This window comes from Leptonychotes weddellii, chromosome 3 (assembly GCF_054177405.1).
Source record: "Leptonychotes weddellii isolate Sample4059 chromosome 3, ASM5417740v2, whole genome shotgun sequence".
Classification (NCBI taxonomy): Eukaryota; Metazoa; Chordata; class Mammalia; order Carnivora; family Phocidae; genus Leptonychotes; species Leptonychotes weddellii.
Genome location: NC_138371.1, coordinates 12,203,987 through 12,214,540, shown reverse-complemented (window position 1 = coordinate 12,214,540; position 10,554 = coordinate 12,203,987).

The following is a 10,554-nucleotide window of genomic DNA, read 5'->3' as shown; positions in this document are numbered from 1 at the left end:
ATGATGGTAACCATGATTAAAAGGATGGCATATGAACACAAATTTTACTCTTACATTTTATCAAAAGGCATTGACTTAATTCCTCCCTATATGCTAGTCACTAAACAAGGACATGCAAACAAGTCCAAGGTCATACAATTAATTAGAATCTGATAAAGTTTAGATCATTTGGGAGTACCCAAATCTTTTGGAGGTTTGATCTAATCTTGCCAGTAATAATTTGTCTGCTTACCTCTACCATCTAAGCTGAAAATATAGTTAAATTATTTTACTTTGCTACTAGTTCCCATCTGTGAAATGAAAGACAATAGGCAGAAAAGAATTTCAAGTCAATTAGAAAACTATTTTGTGTGTATTGAAAGGTTTGTGGTTGTTACAACAACATAATGATGTGGCTAATGGGAAGATGCCAGATGACACAATAGAAAGATGTAATTTGAAAAAATAAACATGTGGAAATTTATTGGGGTGGCTACACAAAGGAGAATGTTGATGCCCCCCAAAAGAGTTCACAGATTATCGGTTCTCTAAGGTCCACAAAAACATAGAACTGCTCTCAGACCTGCCGGAATCACACTTTTGCCAGGCATGAGACATTGAGAAGCTTTATTTTGTTATTCCCTTAGGGATTTGGAAGTGTTTAATACCTTACGGGGTACCCATCCGCCAATCCCCATTCCTTGGTACCTCACCTTTTCAAAAATTCTGGCTACAAGTCCATCTGTTCACGAGGAGTGAATAATGAATGTACACTACTCCAGTACATTCTTGGGTGTTTGCCAAAAGATTAGGTAAATCAAAGACCCATTTTCTAGGCCAATGAGAGAACAGTTTGGAGATACTGGGAATTGATCCAGGAGTCTAACATCTGTCCAGTAAGAGGTCCTGGAGAAGTCAAAAGCAACTGCAGAAGATTAAATATGGCCACAAATTCTTTGCAGCTCCTCCCATTGAGATATAGAGTCTGTTTCCTTATTCTTGAATCTAGGTTGTTCTTGTCACTTGCTTTGACCAATATAAAATGATGGGGACAATGTGTGACTTCATTTAGACTTTAGGAACCCCTGAAGTTTCCATGTCTATCCTCTTAGAATGTTGCGTTGAGACTCCCATGTGATGAAGAAGCTCAGGTGGAGACAGCGTTCCAGTTGAGCCCACCCCTGGTTGACTTGCCGGCTGAAAGCAACTGCATGAATGGCTTCAGGCAAGGTCAACAAAAGAACCACCTGGCTAATCCACAGAGTTATGAGAAATAATAAAATGTTGTTTTAAGCCATGAAGTTTTGAGGTGGTTTGTTATGTTGTGACAGATAACTAATAGAGCAATAATAGAGATGAGAAAAACAAGAGGAGAAAATACATCTGAAGAAAATATATCTGACATGGTGAAGAATGACATGTCTTCTTGAGTGTTGAACAGGCTGAATTTTTTTAAAAGGACTCCTATCTGGATACATCTTAATGTATCCACTATCAAATCTCTTAAGATGAAAAAAAAAAAAACCTGAAATTGTCCAGAGCAGAAAACAAACAGACAAAAACGCCCCCAATCCCGCCTCGCTTTCCTAAAAGATTTGTCATTGGCAGCACTGATGTTAGAATAAAAGGAGACATAATTATCCAAGTCCTGATTTAAAATAATTTTGATCCTAGAATTCCACACAACATTTAAGTGCAAGAGCAAGAGAAAGAAAATTTAGGACCTGCTAGAACCCAGAAAGTTTACCAGCCATATGCATTCTCTGAAAGATTTACTCAAGGATATATTGCAGCAAACTGAAAAATGAATCAGAGAAAGAGTAAGACCTGAGATATAAGAAGTTGACAGGTAAACAAAACCAGTGAAACACAGAGTTACCATATTAATCTTTGATGCATAATATGGAAAACAATTCATAGTAACTTATCTGGAACTAAAGTCCCATAGTTTATGACCTGACACATTGTGGGATTGGTAAAGTAATTGAGTGCTAAGTTTCTTTTCCTGTTTAGGGAAAATATAAATATTGATTTATTTCATATAACTATAGAAGAATATAGATTTTGATATGTCTTTTAAAAATGTAAAGGCAGTACTGGTAAAAGAGAAATAGGATGCATAAGCTTCTAAACCACTAGAGATAAAAATTTATACCACCACCAAAAAACCCCACTTGCTAGTTAATAGAAAATATAAAATAACCTAAAAAGAATACATCTAAACATATCAATATTGCCCTAATTATGGATGGATGAATTTCACACAGATGCTTGGATTGGAGATTATGTGTGGGATACTACAATTTAGCTCAATGTTGGCTACAGTGGAAAGATTTAAAATGATACAGACAATCTAACAATAGAGAAAAAGAAAATGATCTGCTGGGTCTTCAAATTGAACATAGCAGACAGAATGTGTATGCTTATCTCCAGCCCCTCTCACAGCTCCATTAAAGAGAAGGGAAAAGAAGGCATGACCCTACAAAGACAGAGACAATAGTAGTTTTCTGAAGATAGAAATCAGAGAGAAAAGTGGTAATTTACCTGACCAACCAGAGAGCATGGGCATGGGAGCCTGGGTAGAACCTTTGAAACAGCTGAATCATCAGAAGAACCTGAGATTTGGTATTAGGTACCTGTAAATGTTGAATCAGCATGAAAAACCTGAGAATTTGGTATTAGGTACCTATAAATGTTGCAGATATCAGAAGACTCAAAAGAAGGAGAATGGTGAAAGCAATTGGGTTCCAAGAGGCCCTCCTTGCTCCACATGTCCAGTTGACTTCCCAGATGTTAATATAACACTGGAGATTTATTCTCAGGTGAGGATGAACCAAAGGGATTCTAAAGTGGGCACCCCAAGTGCAAAGTGTGAATACCATACTGAAAATGGAGGATTAAGTGAGCATTACCCATTGAATGGTGAAAATTCTAGAACCTTTTTTTTTTTTTTTAATGCTGGTAACTCTTAGTTAATTTTCTCTGGTTTCTGGGACACTGACCAGCCCAAGATCTATAGATATTGTCAGTTGATGGTTCCACCCATGGAGAGGCAATTTCTCTTTTTTCTCCCTCCCTCCCCCAATCAACATAAACTGAGTTTATGTCAGCTTGTAGCACTACCTCACTTTGAGTATGAATGGGTAGTAAATAAATATCAAGAGAATTATCTAGCATGAAAGACAGAGGCCCAAACAAACAAATGGAATAAAGGTGCTCGTGGGAAACAGAGACAAGTATAGGGAGAAGAAGAAAATTCAATTAACTATAATTCATATTCCTGGAAAATATGAGAAGAATAACATTCATGAAAAGAACAAAATATATATAAAAAGAGAACGTTTAGAAAAACAGAGAACCTCTGAAAATTAAAAATAAAATAGTGGAAATTATGGGTCATAGTCTCCAAAGATAGTAAATATGGACAAAAGGAGAGATCTCTACTCCTAACCCCAAAGAATTGACCATATAGAAATGAAAGAAAGAGTTATGTATTAAAAAGGAAATGAAAATGAAATTAGGACCGTTAGAAATGAATGGCAAATTTGTGGGGTTGACTATAACAACCTCCAGAGGAAAATTTATATCTTCAAATGTATTTATTTTTCCTTCTTGTCCCACAGAAAAACTACATTTCCAAGAGTCCTCTGCAGTTAGGTGGAACCACATGACTGAATCCTGGCCAGTGGAATATGGGAAGAAGTAATTATGCTCCTTACACGCCTGATCTCTGAAACAGCCTGTTCTCCAAAACTTCCTTACTTACTCCTTTTTCTCTCGCTCTTTTCTCATTAGTTGGCCAGATGGAGGGATTCAGTCGAGGCAAGTCACGAGTGCCAGTAAATATTACCCTTGCTTCTGTTGCTGCTGAGCCTGTTCTTGCTTTCCAAGTGGTGACGGTAGTGTGGGGCCATTATTTATCCCTGGTTATTCAGTGCTCTTAACTCCAGGCTGATAGAATACCTGGAAGCTTAGTATAAAGCTAACAACATATCTGAAGTTCTTAACTTAGTGGCACAGTAGCTTGGAAGGCTATCTTTATCACAAGCTGAAATGCTCTGTGTGTCATTCTTTTCGAGGTTGAAGCAGTTAATTTATTCATTCGTCCGTTCATTTTCATATTTGGCAAATACTTTTTAAACATCTGCTTATCGAATGTACTATCCTGGGCGTGGAGACAGACAGGTTTCATGCTTGAATAAGAGAGACAACTAAATAAATACATACAATAATAAAAACATAAATTGTACTTAGTATTATGGTTAGTGGTCGTGTTAATTAATATTAGGAAGAAGCCACTCTTCTTTGAGGAGACTCTTCTTTGAGGATGGTCAGGGAAGACCTTTCATAGCATAAAGAGTGAGAACGTGACAACCCTACAGAAAAGCTCTGCCAGGTGAAGGACTTGGGCTTTCATTTGGAGTCTTTTAGTTTTAAAAAGTCTTTTTGATGGAGAATAGATTAGAGCAGATATTAAGTAACTGGTAATAAATGTGAAGAGACAGGATGATTTATGAGAAAATATTTTTGTAATCCATTAACATGTAATGTCATATAAGGAATTTCTCCTATCCAGAATATTTTAGTAAAATAATTTTCAATCCCAAGCTTGCCAACAATGATCTTGTTATGACCCGTTTGGAAGGGTCTTGCTTTTGGAGTGACTGCATTTTTGCGGTAGAAAAAAACAATTTTACTTTCAAGAAATATTATTTACTGGGTCTGATTATTTTAAGTGGCACGACATCCTTGGGCTTATCTGAGGATGAAATGTCTCACTGAATTTTGTGATTTGTGTGTGATTTGATGGGAAAGTTTTATTCCAATGAGGAGAATAAATGAACTATTTTTGTTCTCTTATTAGTTTACATTAAAGACTGTTCAAAATAAACCATGCTATTCTGACTACTGCCATTGTATTAGAACAAAGAGTATTCTTTGTTCCTTATATTATTAGGGCATGTTTGGTAAAGAAAGGAATGAATAGTAATTTTCTCTGAATATATTAAAAAAATAAATAGAAGGTACTTTGCCAATAGAGAACTAAGAATGCCTGCTTATTTAGTTTTTAAAAAAATGGCTCGCGTCCTAAAAATGGGCCCTGTGGCTGATTCTTCTGTAAGCACGGATAATACTTTGGATTGAACACAAACGATTTGACTATTTGATTCTGGAAGGAATCTCTGTGAAGTCATTGGTGTATGGTTTTATGCAGTCTGGCTGGGTTGGGAGGTCTCGAAATAGTGATCCTATGCCCTCTTCTTTTCCCAACTCCCTGCCATTATGGCGGCCTGAGGCAGACCTCCTATGACAACCTCCTATGATAGTAGCAATTCACATGCTAACCCATGGATATGAGTTCACAGGGCAGAGGAGTCATTTGACTATGGGACTGTTACATACAATGATGGGGAGGGGTGAGTTCTCTTTCAATCTTGCCAGAACTACAACTCACTGAAAATGTGATTGGATTTTGCTTCACGTCTGGTCTACTTTTTACATGAGATCTGTATTAGATTTGGTTCAGTGGGTTTTATGTTAGATTTGGTTCAATGAGTATAGAAACATATAGGTTGAAGCTAATAATAAAAATATAACAGTCTTTGATTGCATTCACGATTTTGTTAAAAAAATATTTTCCATCAAATATTTAACAGTTTATTCTTGCTTGTGTTCAATTCAAATTCTTGGTCTCTGGAGGTGCTTATAATTAAGCAAATGGCCATCTGTTTTTGTTTGTTTGTTTTTAGACAGACATTCATCCACTGAAGCACTGTTGAGGCTGTTTCTGGCTCTAGGCTCTTGGGATTGAAGCAGGAAAACTTGTTACTCTTGTCCAGGGACCTGGCCCCTCCTCTGTGATTTTTGGTGTATTGCTATAGAGAATAGCAGTGTATCAGAAGGTGGGCTTCAAAAAAGTATCAGAACTAAAGGATACCAGTAAGTGTCTGGTTTTGTTTCTTTCATTGAAGTTTCTGTGTTTATGTTGTTATTACCATTTTTTCTGACTTTATTTCAAATTAAATAGTCCATCAGAAATTTTTTTTTTTTGTAGTTAACATTTGGGGTCCTCTGTTCTTTTTTTTGTTCTTGGCAGGAAAGTATTATTCTGGGTTTTTAGACTTGCTTCTTTTATGTAACTCAGGTAAAATGATTATTCTGAAAGGCAATGGTTTGGAGATATTGGATGGTAATAAGTGATACAGAAGTAGGGTATCTTTTTGGGCTCCTATTTATTTCTCCAGGTTTTTAAAAATAAATGCAGAGGGCAATTAAATATTGAGACACTTTTAGCTGTAATTATAAATGCAAATAGATCACAGATATGAACTTTTTAAATGTGTTATTCTCTAACCATTAAGAAGAACTCCGCACATTCATGTTTTCCTATAGCTCACTTTCCCATCTGTCCTTGGGTTCATGTACCTACTGAATGTTTCCCTACTGAATGTTTCCCTAAAATGATTAAGAAATTAAGGGTAGTGTTCTCTTCCAACAAAGAATGGCCAGTGACCCTTTGGTCCTATTTCAGATTTGTTCAAGCCCTTGTCGTTTGCAAGCCATCAACATTAAATTACATTTCGGTCATCATCACTGTCTTATCCTAGCTTATATTCATCATTCCAGAAAGAAACACTTTACTCGTCAGCAGTCACTCCCCTGTCAGCTTCCCTCCCTGCCCTTGGCAATTATTAATCTATTTTTTTGTCTCTGGATTTTTATGCTCTGGACACCTCATACAAATAGAATCATAACATATGTGACATTTTGTGTCACTTAGGATAGTGTTTTTAAGATTAATGCATACTGTAGCATGTGTGGTAAATTTTGTGGCATGTGAATTCTATCTCAATAAAAAAATGTACATAAAAGCCAGGGAACTTGGTTAAATAACAAACCTTGCCATTCAGACAGGGGGCATCAACTGTATGAAAGTATTTACTCAAAATTAATATGCAAGTGTATAATTCTTGTTTTCTAGGTTACCTCTAACTTCATGATTTGCCTTTTCCTCTACATCTTAAAAATGGATTTGAAGTAACTCTTTTTCTGCCACATCAACCTTGCAGTACCTTCTCTTGAACACCTACTGTTCATCTTTGCTTCTGTGGGAAACTAGATCATTAAAATGATCCCAAGGCAGAATAAGTTGTGGACAAACCTGTCCACTCAGAGTCGAGTGCTGGGGTTTATATTTTTGATAAAAAGTGTGTGATGTATGACTTTCTTGGCTCAGTTTCTTCTGCCATAAAATAGGGACAGTAATATTCCTTCCAGAGGGTGGTGGTGAGGTGTAAATGAATGTTGAGAGTAGTGCAGAGAACACAGTATGTCTTCAGTCTTTTTTAAAAAAAATTTATTTATTTATTTGGTAGAGAGAGAGAGCAAGCATAAGCAGGGGCAGTAGCAGAGGGAGAGGGAGAAGCCCGCTTCCCGCCGAGCAGGGAGCCCGACGCGGGACTCGATCCCAGGACGCTGGGATCGCGACCCGAGCCGAAGGCAGACGCTTAACCACTGAGCCACCCAGGCGCCCCCACGGTACGTTTTCAAATGATGTCAGTGATTATTACTCTTATTGGAGCTGATGTTTATACCAGCGATACTGTCCAGTTGTACATGCCTACAGAATGAGAAGTTTTGCAGCGATGATTATAAATATTCAACGGAAGTGGAAAGGTCTCTATTAATTCCTGCCTTATAGATCAGAATTCTGCATATATGGCTAATGAGGTTCAGCTTTGGATGCTTATTCGTGGTGAGCACTGTGGCCATATGACTCATGGAGAGCATAATGGAAATACAGATATTGAGCAGGGAGAAGTTATTGAATGAAAATAAAAGTAATTCAACTCAGCTTTGTTTGTGGTAAAGTGTCAGTGAAGAGGTTGGGAGGAATTTGGTGTTCAGATTAAAGTCATCAATAAGCAGAATACTGAAATGCCTAAAAGCAGGAGCAACTTGATAAGAAGCATAAAATTCCAAATTCTTCTTCAGATTGGTAAATGGATTGCTTTTCTCTAATGTTGAGATTATGAAACAATCACATGAAAATTCTAATTATTTGCAGATTTTCCAACATTTTTAACTGAGAATTTAAACTACTGACCTTTTATCCGTAAGAAGCTTATTGCATGTAATAGTTATATAATATTTCACTTATTAATAAATGTAATAAAATTGGAAGAACAAATTAACACTGCTATTGACATGAAATACATTCTGTGTAAAAAGTAATTTTATATCTTTAGATGAAATTATATATTTTTTAATAGTAGTCTAATAGTAATAAGATACCTGAATAGGACATTTTTGGCTTACAAAGTGATTTTATATGTACATAGTTGGATCTTAGCAGGACCCTGAATGTACATATTAATACAAAAATTTATTTTTTTATTTTTAAGATTTTTATTTATTTATTTGAGAGAAAGTGAGAGAGTGCACAGGCTTGGTGGCGGGGGGGGGGGGAACAGAGGGAGAAGCACACGCTCCACTGATCAGGGAGCCTGACCCAAAACTTGATTCCAGGACCCTGGGATCATGACTTGAACCAGAGATAGATGCTTAACTGACTGAGCCACCCAGGCACTCTGATTTACAAAAATTTTTTAAGGGCTTATAGTAAGCTATATACCGTTTGAAGTTCTCAAGGTACATTAAACAAAATACTGTAGATAAACATTCCCGGCTGCTGTGGTCTGAATGTTTATGTCCCCCTAAAATTTACATGTTGGCATCTTACCCTCAAGATGATGGCATTAGCAGGTGGGGCCTTTGGAAGGTGGTTAGGTCATGAGGGTAGAGCCCTCAGGATTGGATGAGTGCCCTTGTAAAAGAGACTTCAGAGCTAGCTCGTACATTCCACCATGGGAAGACACAGCAAAATGGCATTGTCCATGAGGAAGTGGGCTCTCACCAGATACCAAATCTGCTGGCGTATGATTTTTGACTTCCCAGGAGTGAAGTGGTGTAGTGGTGAAGTCCAGATGTGCTGCCTATAATCCCGGGAGGGCTCTGTGCTATACAAAACTTGCTCAAGGGTCAGAACCAGTCTGGGGTGGGGTGGCTGGGTGGTGCAGTCTGTTAAGCAATGGACCCTTGATTTTAGCTCCGGTTGTGATCTCCGGATCCTGAGATGGAACCCTGCATTGGGCTCCATGCTGAGCAGGGAGTCTGCTTGAGATTCTCTCTCTCCTCCCTCTGCCCCTTCCCGCACTCTCTCTCTTTCTCAAATAAATAAATAAATACATCTTAAAAAAAAGTCTAGGGTACTGGTCTGAAAACAAAACAGGTGGATTCTGAGGCCTCATCTCATCCCTAATCAGACTCTCTTGGGGGAAACGGCTGGGAATCTGCATTTTTAGTAACTGCATCAATCTTGTCTCATAAAGCAAACTTGAGAAGCCTGAAACTAGCAGGATGGGGTCATCTAGCTCTTCCCAAAATCTGGGTCTCTATAAAATTACAGACACTGTACTATAATTTGAGAAAAGTACCTAAGTTTAAAAAGTTTTCTTAGAAAAATCACCAGTAAACATGAAAAATGGACCCATTTCTTCTAGGTTACTTCAGCATTTTTAGGGAAATTCTTACCTGCATTTACCTAGGATGTAAAATTGCTATTTACACAGAACATAATAATGATCATTGTACATTCTCACTTTTTTCTTTTTCAACAGAAAGGTAGAATAAAAAATTAGATGGCTTGCATGTTTCTTCATTTTCCTGAATTTTTTACAACTTTGAGAATGATTGCATGAAATAGGGGCAAATATTAAAAGTAATGTTCCCTAATGACTGAATCTTATTCTCATCTTTTCCCCACTACTGCCTGATGAGATGCAATTTTTGTAATGGTCCTTTGCAAAAGTTTCTCTGCCAGCTTTTGTTTTAAAGCAAAGAGATATAAATTATGGGACTGAATATTTCCAGGACATCCTTCCCCAGCATGCCCTCAGAAACAAATATAATTTTAATGGGTATCCATGGAGTTTTGTAGAGCAAAATTTAATTTAAAGATATACCATGAAGGCTTGCTACAACCCATCATCCAGTTTTATTCTTCACCTGCTCTCTATTGTAAATGAGGTTCTGGTATAAGCTGTAAAATTATTTTTACCTTCTTATTTTTGGTCCTAGGATCTAATAACATCTTTAAAAAGAAAAGCAAAAGACACATCCACTAAAATACTGAAATTAAAAAGACTGATAACACTGAATGTGGAATAGATAGAGCTCTCATATATTGTTGGTGGGGTATAAAATGGAAATCAATTTGAATAAGGGTCTGGCAATTTTTATAAAACTAAATGTACATTTACTATTTTACCTAGTAATTTCACTCCTGGGTGCTTACATAAGAGAAATGAAAGATTTGTAAATCAATGTTTATAGTAGCTTTACCCGTAATAGCCCCAAGTGTAAAGAGCCCAGGTGATTATCAGTGGGAGCATAGAAAACAAATTATGGCCTATCTCTATAGCAGAATACTATCCAGAACTAAAAAGGAACAAACTACTGATTTATGAAAAAAACTGAGTGAATCTTAAAAACATTGTGCTAAATAAAAGAAGG